General features: G+C 45.4%; 1 protein-coding gene and 1 non-coding gene across 3 annotated transcripts in view; both read right to left on the bottom strand.

The window, feature by feature from the left end:
• The window catches only part of NME7 (NME/NM23 family member 7), a 151,485-nt gene that overhangs the window by 14,774 nt on the left and 118,779 nt on the right, over positions 1-17,932 (bottom strand). The window lies entirely within an intron of this gene.
• LOC119938941 lies at positions 2,418-2,555 on the bottom strand. Its single transcript, XR_005454625.1, has one exon. It is a non-coding gene; the product is annotated as a small nucleolar RNA SNORA7 (small nucleolar RNA).

A 17,932-nucleotide genomic window follows, 5' to 3' on the forward strand; every position in this document is an offset into this window, starting at 1 on the left:
GGGGTTGTGTTCCTTCTTGTGGAGGAGAAGGAGCAGGGTTTTCTATACCGGGCAGATGCACAAATCCATTCCAACCTCCACAAGGTTTCCTCTCAACTAATGCCCTAATGGCTGATAAAAACAACAGTGTGTGGCTCTCACTTGTTTGGATGTCATACAAACAGTTAGTCATTTTACTCCTTATCAGATCAAATGTTTAGCTTTGAGAGAGGCCAGATGCCTTAGCCATGGCACTGTCCTAAATTCTCTCTTGGTTTAGGTTCTTCCAGAGTCTGGAGAATTTATTTTTAAATTACTTTCGAATGTATTTTCCATAAACCTTTCAGAATGCCACGGCAGCATCGAAGCCCACAAGGAGAACAATAACTACCGTACGTGTGGGAGATTATCCGCTCGTTGTATTCCTTCCAAGGGTAATTATGAAGATTTGCTGCTGCCCGGTCCAAAGGAAACCTTGTTTATGAACAGTCTGCAAGGGGTGGGAGTGCTCGTTCTCGGGATTCTATTTCTGGAACTTCATATTTAGGGGATGGCAGGCAAGGTTAAAGAGAATCTGAGAGATAATTGCTCGCTGAAATTACGGTTTATGGGTTGGGCCTCTCATTGGCTCTGTCGAATAAAAGTCTTGGGGACATGCAGATCCCAAATTACCTGCTTGGGTTTTGTAACAATAATAATAGTAATAACTGTGGCCTTTGTTAAGTGCTTACTATGGTCTAAGCACTGAATAGGCACCTTGGGGGAGATACAAGATAAACAGTTCGGACACAGTCCCTGTCTCACAAGGGGACTCACGGTCTAAGTCTGAAAGAGAAAACAGATACTGAACCCCCATTTTACAGCTGAGGAAACTGAGGTCCACGGAAGTGGAGTGACCTGCCCAAGGTCCCGGGCAGCAGGCAAGTGAGGGAGACGGGATTAGAATCCAGGTCCTCTGACTCCGAGGTTCCACTAGGCCAAGATGCCGAACTGGCATCAGAACACAGAAGCAGCATGGACTAGTGGAAAGAGCCCAGACCTGGGGGTCTAATCCTGACTCTGCCATACTACTGTTGACCTTGGGCAAGTCACTGAACTTTTCTGTGCCTCAGTTATCTGTAAAATGGGGATTGAGACTGTTGAAGCCCCACGTGGGACAGGGACTGCATCCACCCTAATTACCTTGTATCTACCCAGTGTTTCTAAGAGTGCTTGGCACATCCTGAGCGCTTAACAAAACCACAATTATTTTCACTACCTCTTGAGGCCCACCTCAAAAATCAAATGATCAACAAAACCAGGTTAGTGCTTTCGACAATGCTGCCAGTCACGGGCCGATGGGGCCCGGCTTCGGGGAGATGCTGAAGGAAATCCTTTCCCCTACCCAGCCATCCCCACCAAGCAACTTCTGGACTTGGAGAAGTCGGCTTTTTTGGTCATTTGGCTGTCACGAGGCTTTCACCTGAACTCTACACATGACACCAAACTGGGGGGCCACTGAGCTATTATTCGATATGCTCATCCTGTGCCTGCCTCCAACGGTCCCTGCAGGAGAGGGACATTCAGCTTTGGGACTGAGAGTCAGAAGGACCCGGGTTCTAATCCCACCTCCGCCACTCCGTGAGTCACTTCACTTCTCTGGGCCTCAGTACCATATTTGTAAAATGGGGATAAGAATGTGAGCCCCATGTGGGACAGGGACTGTGTCCAACCTGATTATCTTGTATCTACCCCAGTGCTTAGAACAGTGCTTGGCATTTAGTAAGCGCTTACCAAGTACCAAATTATTATTATAATTATCCCCCAATTTCCACCTCCTGGGAACTCTGCTCATCACACTGCCCCTCCAATTTTCTTTTGTCCACCCGCTCATCCATCTGAGGACTTAAGTGGGAGTCAGGGAGGTTAGCAGGCTAACATTGGCTTACCTCCCTGTGAGAGATGGGGGTGGGGTGGGAAGGGGGACGGTGGGATTTGATCCCAGGCCTGATCCGCATCAGGATTCTGAAGGAGAGATCTGCACTGGGTTGTCCTGAGGTGTCAAGTTCAGGCCGGCTGGTTCCACAGGTATGTAAATTTATCCTGCTGCCACGGAGACCGGCATTTACAGGAAAGGAAAAGAACACATCCGTACGTTGGAGGAAAGTAGTCTTGAAATGGTCACTCAGGGACATGGCAGTCCAGAGGCTCTGCAAATTCGCCTTGCGGTCTTGTCTTGTTTTATGCTGTCGAGTCGTCTCTGACCCACAGTGACTCCGTGGACACATCTCTCCCAGAACGCCTCACCTCCATCTGTAATCGTTCTGGTCATGTATCCATAGAGGTTTCTTGGTTAAATTACGGAAGGGGTTGACCATTGCCTTCTTCCGCGCAGTAAACTTGAGTCTCCGCCCTCGACTCTCTCCCATGTCACTGCTGCCCAGCACGGGTGAGTTTTGACTTGTAGCAGATTGCCTTCCACTCGCTAGCCACTGCCCAAGCTAGGAATGAAATGGGTAGGCCTCTGCTTGACTCTCCCTCCCTTAGCCGAAACTGGTAGAGTACTGGACACTCTCCGGGTTTGATCCTGAGAGGGGTACCTTGCTGTACATTCAATGAAAAAGCATTTAATGTAACACCTTGCCAACAAGCATCTGTGTCACTGCCTGTTCCCTACACTGCTGAGTGGGTGGATACTCAATTATAAGCAAAAGAAAAACTCTTCGGGGAAAAGGAAAAGTCTTCAGCAGTTCAGAGGCTCCAGAGAAGGGAAGTAGGCTTCCTAAATCAATCAATCGTATTTATTGAGCGTTTACTGTGTGCAGAGCACTGTACTAAGTGCTTGGGAAGTACAAGTTGGCAACATATAGAGACAGTCCCTACCCAACAGTGGGCTCACAGTCTAAAAGACCTAAAGTCTAAAGACATAAAGTACCTAAAGACACCAGGTACTGTCAAATGGAAGAAAAATATATTTCTGATTTCCATTAGGCTGTGTTGACATAATAGTAGGACTAATAGTAGTCTTAGTATGTATTAAGCGCTTCCTGTGTGCTCAGCACTGTACTAAATGCTGGGAAAGAATGCACAGGAGGAAATTAGACACAGACCCTGTCCCCTGAGGGGCTTGAAAGCAATGCATACTTGGGAAGGTCAACAAGATATGAACTTACAAATATTCCCCAACTCCTGAAGGTTTTAGTCTTGCCGATGGTTTTCTGTCTAAATGGCCAGGTGCCAATTCATTCATAATCCCGCTCTCTCTGTAAGACCAGCTAATATTCCTCTTCTCATTTTGCGGATAGAGTTTCTGAAGCCGAAAATTTCAGCGATTTCCCTGCTGCCACCAAGTGAATCAAGGGGTAGGCCTGAAACAGAACCCAGGGCCCTAGCAGTAGGGAACATCAGTCAGTCAACTGTATTTACTGAGCATTACTGTGCACAGAGCACTCTACTAAGTGCTTGGGAGAGTCCACTATAACAATATAATGGACACACTCCCTGCCCACAACAAGCTTACAGTCTTGAGGCTACCAACTATGCTGGGGTGAACTCTCCCAAGCGCTTAGCACAATGCTCTGTACACAGTAAGTGTTCAATAAATACTACTGATCAGTAGACCCAGCTCTAGTTGGGAACCCTGCTGAGTTCAAATGCTGGATGGGAATAAACCCATCACAAGGGATTACCACAACCAGGAATTTTACCTATTTTATTGATATATATATATATATATATATATATATCCTCTGGAGCTGATTTGAACATTAGTGCCTTCTGCATTTGTCGCTTCATTCTAGTTCCAAGTCTTTCCTTTATACCTGGCCATCCTTTAACGATTCAATTGATTCCAAAGAGCAAGATGGCAGTCAGTCAGTCAGTCAATCATATTTACTGAGCGCTTACTGTTTGAAGAGCACTGTATTAAGCACTTGGGAGAGTACACTATCGAAATAAACAGACACACTCCCTATTCAGAGCAATAGGCAGGTGAATCAAGACGATCCCAAGGAGAAAGGGAGAATTGTCCAGAAACAAAAAGGAGGAAATGGAAGGAGTGGATAGTTCCCCCGTTAATGGAGGCCATGAAGAAAAGAAGGGACCCAGATTAAAGAGAAAGAAAAGAAGACAAGAAACTCTCTCTGATGAAATAGCTGCACTGGGCTTGTGCCATTTTCACTGGAGTCAGGGAATGTGTCTGTTGTTGTTATATTGTACCCTCCCAAGCGCTTAATACAGTGCTCTGCACACAGCAAATGCTCAATAAATATGACTGAATCAATAAGTGTGGGAAACCACACCACAAGGCTGGACTTGATTACTCCCTGCCCACAAGAAGCTTACAGTCTAAGGGTGAGACAGGCATTAAAATAAACTATGGATAGGGAAACTAACAGAGTATAAGGATACCTGCATAAGTGCTGTGAGGCTAGGGTGAGAATCAAAGTGTCAAAATAAAAAAAAATTGCAAATACAATAGACGCTAAATGCTATGTTAATATACCAAGCTTTGAACATTTACAGACTGTATAGGTTTCTTTTGCTGGGCTCAAAGAGGATTCTGTGATTCCTTTGCAGCAAAGCAGATTGCTTGGCTTTGTTTCCTTGGCCCAATCCCTTCGTCGATCTGGGCCTTCGCTATATGTAACTCACGGGGAAGAAATTATACCCTAACGCCATTTGAAATGAAAACACTGAGAAAGAAATTTTCACTTAGAAAGTGCCACACACAGAACCCACTGAAAGTAACGCTAACGAAGAAGCATTCATTAGCTAAATGGGTCTACATCTGTGACCTTTCTCAGGTATTTGAAGCTTCTGTGGTTTCAGGATTCAGGTTTCTTAAGATGGGTCAACAAGGGCAGCTGGAAGAGGCAGGCTGAATTGGATCTGGGAGAGCAGATCTTTTTCAGAGTTAAAGTCGATAGGGGCCTTTCTCTTCTCCCTTCTGTGCTCTTTCCTATACTGAGGTTGAGAAAATTGCCTGGCTCCTGGAGACAACCCAAAAATACACCTCTCCCCTGCCTCCCTAAACCATTCAACCGCTGCCTTCATTACCAGGCCTTAGGTGGTCAGATTCTTCAGCTAGCAGGTGGCCCAAGAAAAGAACAGGCAGCGTACTCTTGTGGAAAGGGCTTGGGAGTCTGTGGAACTGGGTTCTAATCCCAGCTCCGCCACTTGTCTGCTGTGTGACCTCCCTGTACCTCCATTCCCTCATCTGGAAAAATGGGGATTCCACGCTGTGTCACCTTAGACAAGTCACTTCACTTCCTTGTACCTAGTTGAAAATGGGGATTCAATCTTCGCCCCTCCGACTTAGACAGTGAGCCCCATGTGAGGCAGGGATTGTGCCTGATCTGATTATCTTGTAATGACTCCAACGCTTAGAACGGTACTTGACGCAGTGAGCAACTAACAAATGCCATTTTAAAAAAAAAGACGATCAAGTGCCTGATGTCACAGACAAAACTTGGCTTTCCAACTTTGTGGAATGATTCTTTGAGTGACAACTTCTCAAGAGGATAAGCTGAGACTTAACAAATGAAGCTTGGCCTGGGATTCGTGCATTCACTCATATTTATTGAGTGCTTACTTGTGCAGAGCGTGGGACAACTTGATCACCTTGTATTCCCCCCAGCGCTTAGAACAGTGCTGTGCACATAGTAAGCGCTTAACAGATGCCATCATTATTATTACTAAGTGCTACTTACAAGAACCAAGGGAGTCCAAATGGGCTTTTTTCTACATAGCCTGTGGCAGGTTATCAACCTCATCATCTTCAATGGTATTTAATAAGCACTTACTAAGTGCAGAGCACTATACTAAGCACTTAGGAGCATACAATACAACAGAGTTGCGTGTTCCTAATCCACAACAAGCTTAAAGTCTAGAGGGTCCCTTCATGAGAAATGTCTTTACACAAGTTGGCCACTTAGTTATTCCCCGCTTACTTCTGTCCAGGTAAAACCACCCAGGATCAGGTGTGTATCTTGCATTACTTCCCTTGGAATGCTAAGCGGTAACGGAAAACGAAGGATTTAAAATTCTTGGTTTCCCTGGAATTCTTGGTTTCCCTGTTCATCGTGGTGCCAAACCTAACAGCCCAGAGATCGCCTGGTGGCGGCCAAAAGAACAATGTCTGTGTTTTGTTTTGTTTTTAAATGGTATTTGTTAATCACTTGCTATGTGCCAGGCACTGTACTAAGCGCTGGGGTAAATACAAGCTAATCAGGTTGGACAAAGTCTATGTCCCACATGGGCTCACAGTCAATCAGAGAAGTAGCGTGGCTCAGTGGAAAGAGCGCGGCCTTGGGAGGCAGAGGTCATGGGTTCGAATCCCACCTCCCCCACATGTCTGCTGTGTGACCTTGGGCAAGTCGCTTCACTTCTCTGTGCCTCAGTTCCCTCATCTGTAAAATGGGGATTAAGACTGTGAGCCCCACGTGGGACAAGCTCATCTCCTTGTGTTCTCCCCAGCGCTTAGAACAGTGCTTTGCACATAGGAAGCGCTTAACAAATACCAACATTATTATGAGAAGCAGCGTGGCTCATTGGAAACAGCACGGGCTTTGGAGTCAGAGGTCATGGGTTCGAATCCCGGCTCCGCCACATGTCTGCTGTGTGACCTTGGGCAAGTCACTTAACTTCTCTGAGCCTCAGTTCCCTCATCTGTAAAATGGGGATTAAGACTGTGAGCCCCACATGGGACAACTTGATCACCTTGTATCCCCCCCAGCGCTTAGAACAGTGCTCTGCACATAGTAAGCGCTTAACAAATGCCATCATTATTATTATTATTATTATTATTAATCCCCACTTTACAGATGAAAGAACTGAGGGACAGAGAATTGAAATGTCTTGCCCAAGGTCATACAGCAGACAAGTGGTGGAGCCGGGATTAGAACCCAGGTCTTTCTGACTCTCAAGCCCAGGCTCTGTCCACTATTCTCAGTGCAGCCTAGTAGACGAGCACCTAACCCCCGTTCCCCCCGGATTTAAAGATCTAAGACACAAGGTATTTTCCAGGAACACAACTGCCATTTTATGAGATGATTTTCCTCGAACAAATAACAACGATAATTGTGGTATTTGTTAAACACTTACTATGTGCCAGACACTGTACGTACAGTGCTGGGGTGGATTGGACATAGTCCCTGCCCTATGTGGGACTCACTGTCTCAATCCCTATTTTCCAGATAAGGTAACTGAGGCACAGAGAAGTGAAGTGACGTGTCCATAGCAGATAAGTGGCAGAGCCAGGATTTGAATCCATGACCTTCTGACTCCCAGTCCTGTGCTCTATTCACTATACCACGCTGCTTCCTAAAGTCCAACTACCTCACTCTGTTGGGTTCACACAAGCTCTCCTAGCTCACGTCCTCTTTGGCTCTCTTGTTCTATGTTTGCGCTAGCATTTTTAACCCTGGTCAAGCATGACCCGTGAAAGCTCCTGAAGAAATGGCTCACAGGGCAGTCACGCCACAATAAGTACATCCTGTACTCAGAGGAGCGAGGCTAAGAATACATTCCAGTTTTCTGAAATGTAAATTAGCCACGAAATATGCAGCGCTGTGGGGTGAGGGTCTAGCGGCCCTAATGAAGGGCCGGTGGAATGTTCTGCATTTCACCTTGAAGAGGAAATAAGGCCAGCTTCGTCGAATAAGTTGAGCTTCACCATGATCAGAGCGTTTCCTTCTAATGGCTGACACGCTCCCTTGGGCGAAGTTTCCCCACATGAATTCCAAACTCAGATGGGGTCTACAAATGGCCTGATGATCGGTGCATCTGAACAGGGAATAGGGCTTCCTTTCGCACCACCGAATGGCCGGCAAAATGCGACTGTGGCTAATTATGCCCTGTACCCCGAGCAACACAAACCCGAGAAACGTGCCATTCGGACGCGTAGTGTCAGCTGCTTCCTGGCTGCTTGAGAAACCTTGGTCTAATTCAGCTTCTGCTTGGCCACCAAAGTCTCATTAGGTCAGGAACTGGCCTCACAAGGCGTTCTGTGAGGCTCCGAAGAGTCTGTTTGGGAGATTGACAGGAAAAAAGACCACATCTAGCTGCTTGGCGGGTGGCAGGAACAGGGTGAGGAAAACAGTCTGCCTTAAGAAGCCACCGGCCGTTACTCAAGTCTGGCCGCCAAAACCCACTTTTCGCCTTCGCCATGGAAATGCTGAAATCCCTTTGAACGCTCTCCTCACGATTTCTGAAGAAATCATGCTTTCATACTTCTCTGGGAGCAAGTAAATGAAATGTTGGTAGAAGCATCCTTATTCCTACCACCATATTTCAAGAAGCTTTCAAAGTCCTCTGCAAGGGAGACGTGCCGTTTGTGCACACACTCTTCCGGCAAACACTCCAAAAGAGGCAAGTTGTAGGCTGTGGATCCTGAAGTAGCTCTTACCTATACTGAAACTCACCAGGGAGATACCTCCCCTCCCTCTCCCCCATTCCGGGTAATTTCCTGATCTGGAGGTATGGAATGTCCCAAGCCAGGATGTACTCCCGTAGTTTTGGTAGGAATGTGGCATTTTGCTACAATGGGCCCAAATTTAAATTGGATTTGAAAAGTTTTCAAAGTCATTCTTGGATTCGAATTGGAAATCTGAAAATCTCCCGGAGCAACTAAGTTGTTATTAGTATTATTATGAATAATAATAATGATACTATTAATTGTGGTATTTGTTAAGCATTTGCTATGTGCCAGGCACTGTACTAAGCACTGGGGTGAATTCAAGCCAATCGAGTTGGACACTGTCCCCGTCCCACATGGGCTCACAGTCTTCTTCCCCATTTTAAAGATGAGGTAACTGAGGCCCAGAGAAGTGAAGTGACTTTCCCAAGGTCACCCAGCAGACAAATGGCAGAGCTGGGATTAGAACCCAGGCCCTTCTTACTCCCAGGCTGGGCTCTACCCACTGGCCATGATGCTCCTAGACTGTAAACTCCTAGCGGGCAGGGATCATGTCTACCACCTCTACTGTATCGCCCTTTCCCAAGCATTTAGTACAGGGCTCTGCACACAGCAAGGACTCAATAAATGCCACCGATCATCGCAACCCTGCAATTGTGTCTGGGCCACGAATGGGATGGCATAGGAGTGTTTCCCTGTGCCTTGTTGTCTGACATGGTGCAGATGTCTCTGAGATGGATTCCTGAAAACAACACGGTTCAGGGCTGAATTTTCCACTGTTTGAGACACTGTAGTTTTTTATCCAGCACCTGGGAAGGATCACAAAACCATCCTCTCCCTGCAGAAGAAAAGAGTCGTTATCCCCAATCTTTGGCAGCTTCAGGGAGTTGAAACCAGATGGCCCAGTGGCCGTCTACAGATCTGGCAGGCTCATCTTGACTCAGTTCCTGGCGCACTTCCTTCAACGGGTCATGACAATTTGAGAATCAAAGAAGTTAGTAACAGAATTGACTTATTAGGTGATTCAACCATCCTACTGGAGGAATGTTGGAAAATATCCTGCAGCCCATTTTCTAGAGTTCATCTCTAATTTTAGTAGTGGTTTCCTCCTCTTCTCTTGGAAAGCAATCGTACAATCTAGTGGATTTCTCCAGGAAGGATTTTTTTTACTAAAAGTATCTAGTGTCTAGCCCTCCCAGACAAACCAAGGAGAGTTAATTTGGAGAGAAGCAAATCTGATTGAAAACGAGATCTTTTAATGACCGGGCTGCTCTTTTCATAAGAATCTGATTATTTCCATTCCGGATGAACATTTTAACTCCTACTTTAGGGATCTTACGTTCACGGGATGACAAGATTTCATTTGTTCCGGCCAAAGGGCTGGACTGTCCATGGGCAATGGCTCGGGAAGAAGATGGAGAAAGTTTGCTGGATTTTAAAGGTCAAATGTAGAGAAGCCATGAGTTAGCAGAAGATGAGAAAAGGGTTTTGGGTGGAGGAGGTGCAAATGTATCTCCTTTGTACTTTCTGTGGCCTCGGTTTCACCAAACAGTGAGATCATCATCATCTTCAATGGTACTTATTGAACGCTTCCTGTGTGAGGAGCACTGTACTAAGCTCTTAGGAGAGTTCAACGGGGAGACTCACATTAATACAGATGGGACAGCTCGCACTGGGCAGGGACTTTGTCCAACCTGATTAACTTGAATCTACCCCAGTGCTTAGGACACTGAGGATGGGCAGGGGGACCACCACCAAAATGGCTGGAACTGTGGCACCCTGAAGTTTGGCCTCCCCTGTTATAATCATCTCTTAACACAATTAATAATGAGCAATATTTGTGGTATTTGTTGAGCACTTACTATGTGCAAGCACTGTACTAAATGCTGGAGTAGATGCAAGATCATCAGATCAGACCCAATCCCTGTCCCACATGGGGCTCTCAGCTTAAGGGGAAGAGAGAACAGGTCACAAATCCCCATTTTACATATGAGGAAACTGAGGCCCGGAGAAGTAATAATAATAATAATAATAATGATGGCAATTGTTAAGCGCTTACTATGTGCAAAGCACTGTTCTAAGAGCTGGTTGTCCCACGTGGGGCTCACAGTCTTAATCCCCATTTTACAGATGAGGGAACTGAGGCCCAGAGATGTTAAGTGACTTGCCCAAAGTCACACAGCTGACAATTGGCGGAGTCGGCATTTGAACCCATGACCTCTGATTCCAAAGCCCGTGCTCTTTCCACTGAGCTAAGCTGCTTCTCTAAGTCCTTCAGCAATCAGGTGGTAGAGCCAGGACTAGAACCCAAGTCCCCAGACTCCAGGAAGAAGCAACTGGGTCATCATTAAAAACTGAAGTAAAAACAGCAAGGAGGTAACCCTCTACTTTTATTTGCAGGCCTTTTTCCACATGATTTGTGGAATCTTTGTGTGGAAGCTGTGAAGGGTCAGATCAATCAATTAATCCTATTCACCGAGCGCATACTGTGTGCAGAGCACTGTACTAGGCACTTGGAAGAAATGTCCGCTGCCCACAACAAGCTTCATATGATGTGATCTCTACTACGATGGGCCCAACATTTCCACCACATTAAAGAGGAAAAATATCCTCTCTTTCAATTTATGTCCAGGGTGGGTGTAGTTTTAAAGATTCAGGACTGAATTGGATTTGAAGGGCCATGGATCATTTTCCAAATGAACCGTCAGAGTGGAATGCCAGTAATAGATTGAACACTAGGAATATGGAATCTTCAAAAATGAGCACTGTCTTGATTTGATTTCATAAGACCTTTTTCAAATTTTCAAAGGGACGATACCAGTTTATTCTGGATTGTGCCCCTCCTGGGGTTTGGCCCCTATTTAGACAGGGAGCCCCATGTGGGACAGGGACTGTGTCCAACCTGATTACCTTGCATCTATCCCAGCATGTAGTAGAGGGCTTGGCACAGAGTAAGTGCTTTAAAAAGCCACAGTTACTATTACTATTGATAATACAAAGCTGTATTGCAAAATCATCTTATGGCTGGGAGGAACAGTGGCTTCTTTAACCATTTAAAGATGAAAAGCTCCACTACTGAGTGGCGGAAAAAACGCCTTCATTGAAGAGTTCAATGTCACATTCCACTCCGCAGCTGTGTAATGTTTGACGAGTTTCTTTGCCCCACGGATAGTGAGAGCCAGGCCCTGGTGTTCGGCGGGAGATTGTACAGTAACTTAGAAGTTAATCTATAACAAGCAAAGCTGCAGAACTTTGAACAGAAAGTTACGTATGCAAAATTTCCTGGCCGAGAAATTACTTTCACAGTTTCTCCCTTCAATTGTTCTTCAGTTTTACCCGTTGGACGCAACTCTGTGTAATTCAAAATCTGACGCAGGAAGGAGGCTTTATTTGCTTAACACTACCGGAGTTGGCCTTGAGCACCTTGGCGTGCCCTCAGGACAACCCTGCGGTGACGATCTTACACCCTTAGAAGTTGACACACAGAGAGGGTGGCCTGAAATGAACATGTTCCGTCAGGTTTGGCTCCGGCTGGAGCCTGGTTCCCAAACTCTCCTCTTCTCCCTCCCTCCACTTTCCCATCGGATCCAGCCACGGACGTGAGGATGCTGCAGCTCGGGTCCAAGCCTAAACTACGAATGTGGGAATCGTTCCCTCATAATGTGAATGCCCAGTCATTCGTTCATTCATCCCATCGTATTTATCGACAATAAAACCGGAGGATGCCACGGGTCTGCCACGGACAAATCCGAGACAATACCTTTCACAGCAACCCAAGAGTCTCACTTCTTTATTAGTCCCGGGAGCCCAATTTCCTATAAAGGGCACAGCTTGGGGGGAATCCTGGAGATGGGAGGGCAGCCCTAACTGCTTCGCTGCACCCCTTTGTCCCTGGAGCCCGGGATGATCCCGGAATCCCCAGAATCTGGAATGATTCCCCAGGTCCCCGAATAAAGCACCAAGTCTGCACCACATTAAACTCACTGAAAATCCCTGCTGCTTGATCAGGCCCCTCATTATCATGGGATAATGATAATAACAATAGCAATAATAATAATAATACTATGATCATGGGATAATAATAATACTAGCAATAATGATATTAGTTGTAGTAGTATTATCCCCCTCTACATGGTCAGCTCATTATGGGCAGGAAACATGTCCACTGATTCTGTTGTATTGTACTCTTCCAAGCACTTAGTACAGTGCTCTGCACAGAGGTGCTCAATAGATACTACTGATTACTATTATTATTATGTTTTTAGTAATAATAATAGTAATAATAATGATAGTATTTGTTAAGTTCTATGTGCCAAACACTTAGTAAGCGCTGGGGTAGATACAGGATAATCACGTGGGACGTAGTCCCTGCCCTTCATGGAGCTCACAGTCTAAGTAAAGGGGAGAACAGGTAATGAAACTGAGGCCTGGAGAAGTGAATAATAACAATAATACTAATGGTACTTGTTAAGCTCTTACTATGTGCCAAGCACTGTTCTAAGTGAAGTAACTTGCCCAAAGTTCATAGAGTAGGAAAGTGGAAGAGTGGGATGTGCAGATGGCCAAACCCCTGGTCTGGGCCCAATATGCCAGCGTGAGATACTTCTGGTGTTTCTGGTCAGCACTCAATTTCTGCACATTTGCAGTGTCTGGCACATAGTTAAGCGCTTAACAAATACCATTAGTATTATACGCAGAGGCACAAATGAACACCTCTAATTTCTCATAAACCAGCTTGCCTTCACCACATGGAATTTTTTTACTGTTCTAAGTGCTGTGGTAGGTACACGCTAATCAGGTCAGGCACAGACCCTGTCCCACCTGGGGCTCACAGTTTAAGTAGGAGGGGGAACAGGTGCTGAATGCCCATTTTCCAGTTGAGGAAATTGAGGCACAGAGAAGTGAAGAGACTTGTCCAAGGTCACCAAGCAGGCAGGTGGTGGAGCCAGCAGTTAGAATCCAGGTCCTCTGGCACCCAGGCCTGTGCTTGATCCTCTAGGCCATGCTGTCTCTCATGGTTGAGTGTCTGATTCACAAGATTGTTGGGTTCTCTCTCTGCCTCGACATTGTGCCGCACAATTCGAAGAGCCTACCCTACCGGCCCTGCCTCACCTCACAATTAACATCCTCCACAGAAGCCAAGAATGCAGCTCTAAAACTAACTCTTTACACCTAAACATCAGTTATTGAGATACACCAAAGAATGAATCACAGTCAACTTGGGGACACCAACTGTACTAAAAGACCAAGAACCTAATCCTCTAAGTAATAAAATAAAATCGAGTGAAAATGTGTTGCAAGAAGGAATTTTAATGGTGGCAGTGATTAATTTTATCTATATTTTTGGAGGAAAAACTGGTGAGGATATATCCTCAGGCAAGATGCTTCCACGATATCCATGTGGCTGATTTCCTTACTGTTGTATTGTACTCTCCCCAGCGCTTAGTAATAATAATAATAATGATGGCATTTGTTAAGCGCTTACTATGTGCAAAGCACTGTTCTAAGCACTGGGGGGATACAAGGTGATCAGGTTGTCCCACGTGGGGCTCACAGTCTTAATCCCCATTTTACAGATGAGGGAACTGAGGCCCAGAGAAGTGAAGTGACTTGCCCAAAGTCACACAGCTGACAATTGGCAGAACCGGGATTTGAACCCCTGACCTCTGACTCCCAAGCCCGTGCTCTGCACACAGTAGGCATTCAATAAATATGATTGACTGATGGACTTTTGGAAGAATTAATGGATGAAGGAGATCAGGGAGAAGAGTAAACTGCAACCATTTACAACCTCTCGCTATTCTTTCACAATTTCCTCAAAGAAACATGCTTACGGTGTCTTTCAAAAGTCCTATGAGAGTGGAGGGAATTTTCCTCTGGAAGACAGCAGTTCTTTCAATGAAATGCAACCTATATAAATACTTCAGCAGCCTTAGGTAAACCAAAAACGCCCACTTGCAACATTTGGTTCTTAAAAAAAAAGACGCCAATCAATCTTTGAAGTAGGAGTCATTTTTATCTCTCCCTTTATTTAGAGCTGCCCATATGTTATTTTAATGGGTATGGCACAGTAAGTCGAACTGTTTCCATAGTGAAATCCAAGTACGGGAATAGTAATATTTTATGAATAAAAAATGGGATGATTCGTATTAGGCCAGTGGTGTTAGGATCCATTTCCTCTAGATTGTAAGCTCGCTGTGGGCAGGGAATGCATCTGTTATATTTTGTGTTGTAGTCTCCCACGTGCTTAGTACAGCGCTCTGCACATAGCAAGTGCTCAATAAATATGATTGATTCCATCTCCTCCTTCCTGATTCCCAATCAGCCACCTGGGGGTTATATATTAACTTAGAACATGCTTAGTCATTGGCTAAAATATGAAGCAGTTTGCAGAACAAAGGCAAGAGTTCAGGGGCAAACTTCAGAAGACATGTGACAATAAGTGGAGTTTTTTTCTCCAAACGTCTTCTCTGCTCATTTTTTAAGATCAGAGCCAGTAGTTGGCCAAGTGGCTGAGCCAGTGAAGTAAACTCACTACCCAGATGAAAGAGGGAAACGGACACATCCTGGAAGTTAAAACTTGCAATTCAATCCTCCTCACTGATATCAATCAATTAATCCACCAACTGCACTTACTGAGCACGAACTGTGTGCAGAACACTGTACTAGACGCTTCGAAAGGTACAATATAACAGAGTTGGTAGACATGTTCCTTGCCCACAATTAATTTAGGAGATACACCAATTATATATGTGCATGGAATGATTTAAGCTAGTGTACACCTGCCTGGCTTTTATGTACTGGGGCGATATCCTTTTTAAAGTAATTTGTTAATAATAATAATAATGGTATTTATTTATTTATCTTACATATACATATCTATTCTATTTATTTTATTTTGTTAGTATGTTTGGTTTTGTTCTCTGTCTCCCCCTTCTAGACTGTGAGCCCACTGTTGGGTAGGGACTGTCTCTATATGTTGCCGACTTGTACTTCCCAAGCGCTTAGTACAGTGCTCTGCACACAGTAAGCGCTCAATAAATACGATTGATTGATTGATTGATTAAGTGCTTACTATGTGCCAAGCACTGTTCTAAGCGCTGGGGTAGGTACAAGGAAATCAGGTTGTCCCACGTGGGGCTCACAGTCTCCATCCCCATTTTACAGATAAGGGAACTGAGGCACTGGGAAGTTAAGTGACTTGCCCAGGGTCACACAACAGACAAGTGGCGGAGGCGGGATTAGAAACCACGAGCTCTGACTCCCAAACCCATTGTGTCAGGCACTGTACTAAGTACTGAGGTAGATATAAACTACTCAGGTTGGACACAGTCCATGTCCCACATGGGGCTTATCGTCTTAATCCCCATTTTACAGATGAAGGAACCAAGGCACAGAGAACTGAAGTGACTCGTCCATGGTCACACAGTTGGCAAGTGGTGGAGCCAGGATTAGAATCGAGGTCCTTTGATTCTCAGGCCTCTTTCCACTAAGCCACGCTGCTTGCCTAGCAGCTTACTTGTCTCTAGCAGAGAGAGTCCTTTAACCACAGCTAGTCTGGAAGTATCTTTATCTGTCAAACATTATTTAAATTCTGCTATTATGACAATCTGCTCTTCAATGCTGATGCGCCTTTCAAGAGGACTAATGAATTATCAGTCCAACCTGCAGCATCAGCAGCTAAGATGGCCAGCAAAAAGCTGGCCATTGAGAGAAGAGAGGCCTAGATTTGCTACCATATGCAATTTGCTAAACGAAAAACAGCCTGACCTAGCGTATAGAGCCCAGGCCCGGGAATTAGACCTGCATCCTAACCTTGGCTCTGCCACCTGTCTGCTGTGTGACCTTGGGGAAGTCATAACTTCTCTGTGCCTCAGTTCCCTCATGTGTAAAATGGGAATTGATGCCGTGAGCCCCACAAACTGTGTCCAACCTACTTACTTTGTATCTACCCCAGCACGTAGAACAGTTTCTGGCTCACAGTAAGTGCTTAACAAATATTAAAAAAACCCAAATCTGATCTACCTGCCCTTGGAAATGTTGTCTGTATCACACCACATCTCATGGAGAACGTGATAGAACTGAAGATGAAATACAGAAGACAACCGAGATGATCATGAGGATGAAAAGGCTTTGTGGGGATACACAGAAAAAGATCAGGGCGCTTTGGCAAGACGAAGGCTGATGGGGGATTTTATGGGTGTGTAGTTGATGTTTATAGAATCACAAAGGGGGTGGGCCGGGTGAATACAGAACCTGTGATCCCTGCAGCGACACGAAAGAGGTGAGGGGGAGCGCTACTGAAACTCAAAAATAGTACGTTAAAAACGAACAGATGGAAACACCTCCTCACCCAGAGGGTGCTAAATATGTGGACTATTTGGCAACCAGACCATTGGTGACTCCTTATCGTTGGCTTTTGAAGCGCTCAATCAGGTCACCCCATCTTACCTCACCTCACAAATCTCCTACTACAGCCCAACCCGCCCACTCCGCTCCTCTAGTGCCGGTTTACTCACTGTGCTCCGATCTCGTCTATCTCGCCACCGACCCCTTTCACACATCCTCAATCAATCAATCAATCAATCAATCGTATTTATTGAGCACTTACTATGTGCAGAGCACTGTACTAAGCGCTTGGGAAGTACAAATTGGCATCACATAGAGACAGTCCCTACCCAACAGTGGGCTCACAGTCTAAAAGGGGGAGACAGAGAACAGAACCAAACATACCAACAAAATAAAATAAGTAGGATAGAAATGTACAAGTAAAATAAATAAATAAATAAATAAATAAATAAATAAATAAATAAATAAATAAATGAATAGAGTAATAAATATGTACAACCATATATACATATATACAGGTCCTGTGGGGAAGGGAAGGAGGTAAGACGGGGGGATAGAGAGGGGGACGAGGGGGAGAGGAAAGAAGGGGCTCAGTCTGGGAAGGCCTCCTGGAGGAGGTGAGCTCTCAGCAGGGCCTTGAAGGGAGGAAGAGAGCTAGCTTGGCGGATGGGCAGAGGGAGGGCATTCCAGGCCTCCCTCCCTCCCCATCCATATGCACTATTATATTAGTAATAATAATAACAAGCACTTACCATGTGCTTATTATGTTCTTAGCTTTGGGTCAGTTACAAGGTAATCAGGTTGGACACAGTCCCTGCCCCACACGGGGCTCACAGTCTCAATCCCCACTTCACAGATGAGGGAACTGAGGTACAGAGAAGTGAAGTGACTTGCTCAAGGTCACACAGCAGACAGGTGACGGGAACCGGGATTAGAACCCATATTCTTCTGACTCCGAGGCCCAGGCTCTAGCCATTACCCTAGGTCACTCTGTTTCTCCCAGATCTTGATACTACGGGTTCTGAATGAGGATCCTGGGATCTAAATAGGATTTGGCCAATGCTCTTCCCCTCCCTCTCCTACTTTGCCTTCTCTAGATCTCCTGACATGGGCAAAGGTACAAGCTTGAGGGAAATGGGTAAGGAACTAGAAAAGATCACGTCCTCCCTTACGTGGCAACAATATGACATCCTGCCTTCTCAAAGGGGC

The sequence above is a fragment of the Tachyglossus aculeatus genome, chromosome 16 (genome assembly GCF_015852505.1).
Source record: "Tachyglossus aculeatus isolate mTacAcu1 chromosome 16, mTacAcu1.pri, whole genome shotgun sequence".
NCBI classification, from domain to species: domain Eukaryota; kingdom Metazoa; phylum Chordata; class Mammalia; order Monotremata; family Tachyglossidae; genus Tachyglossus; species Tachyglossus aculeatus.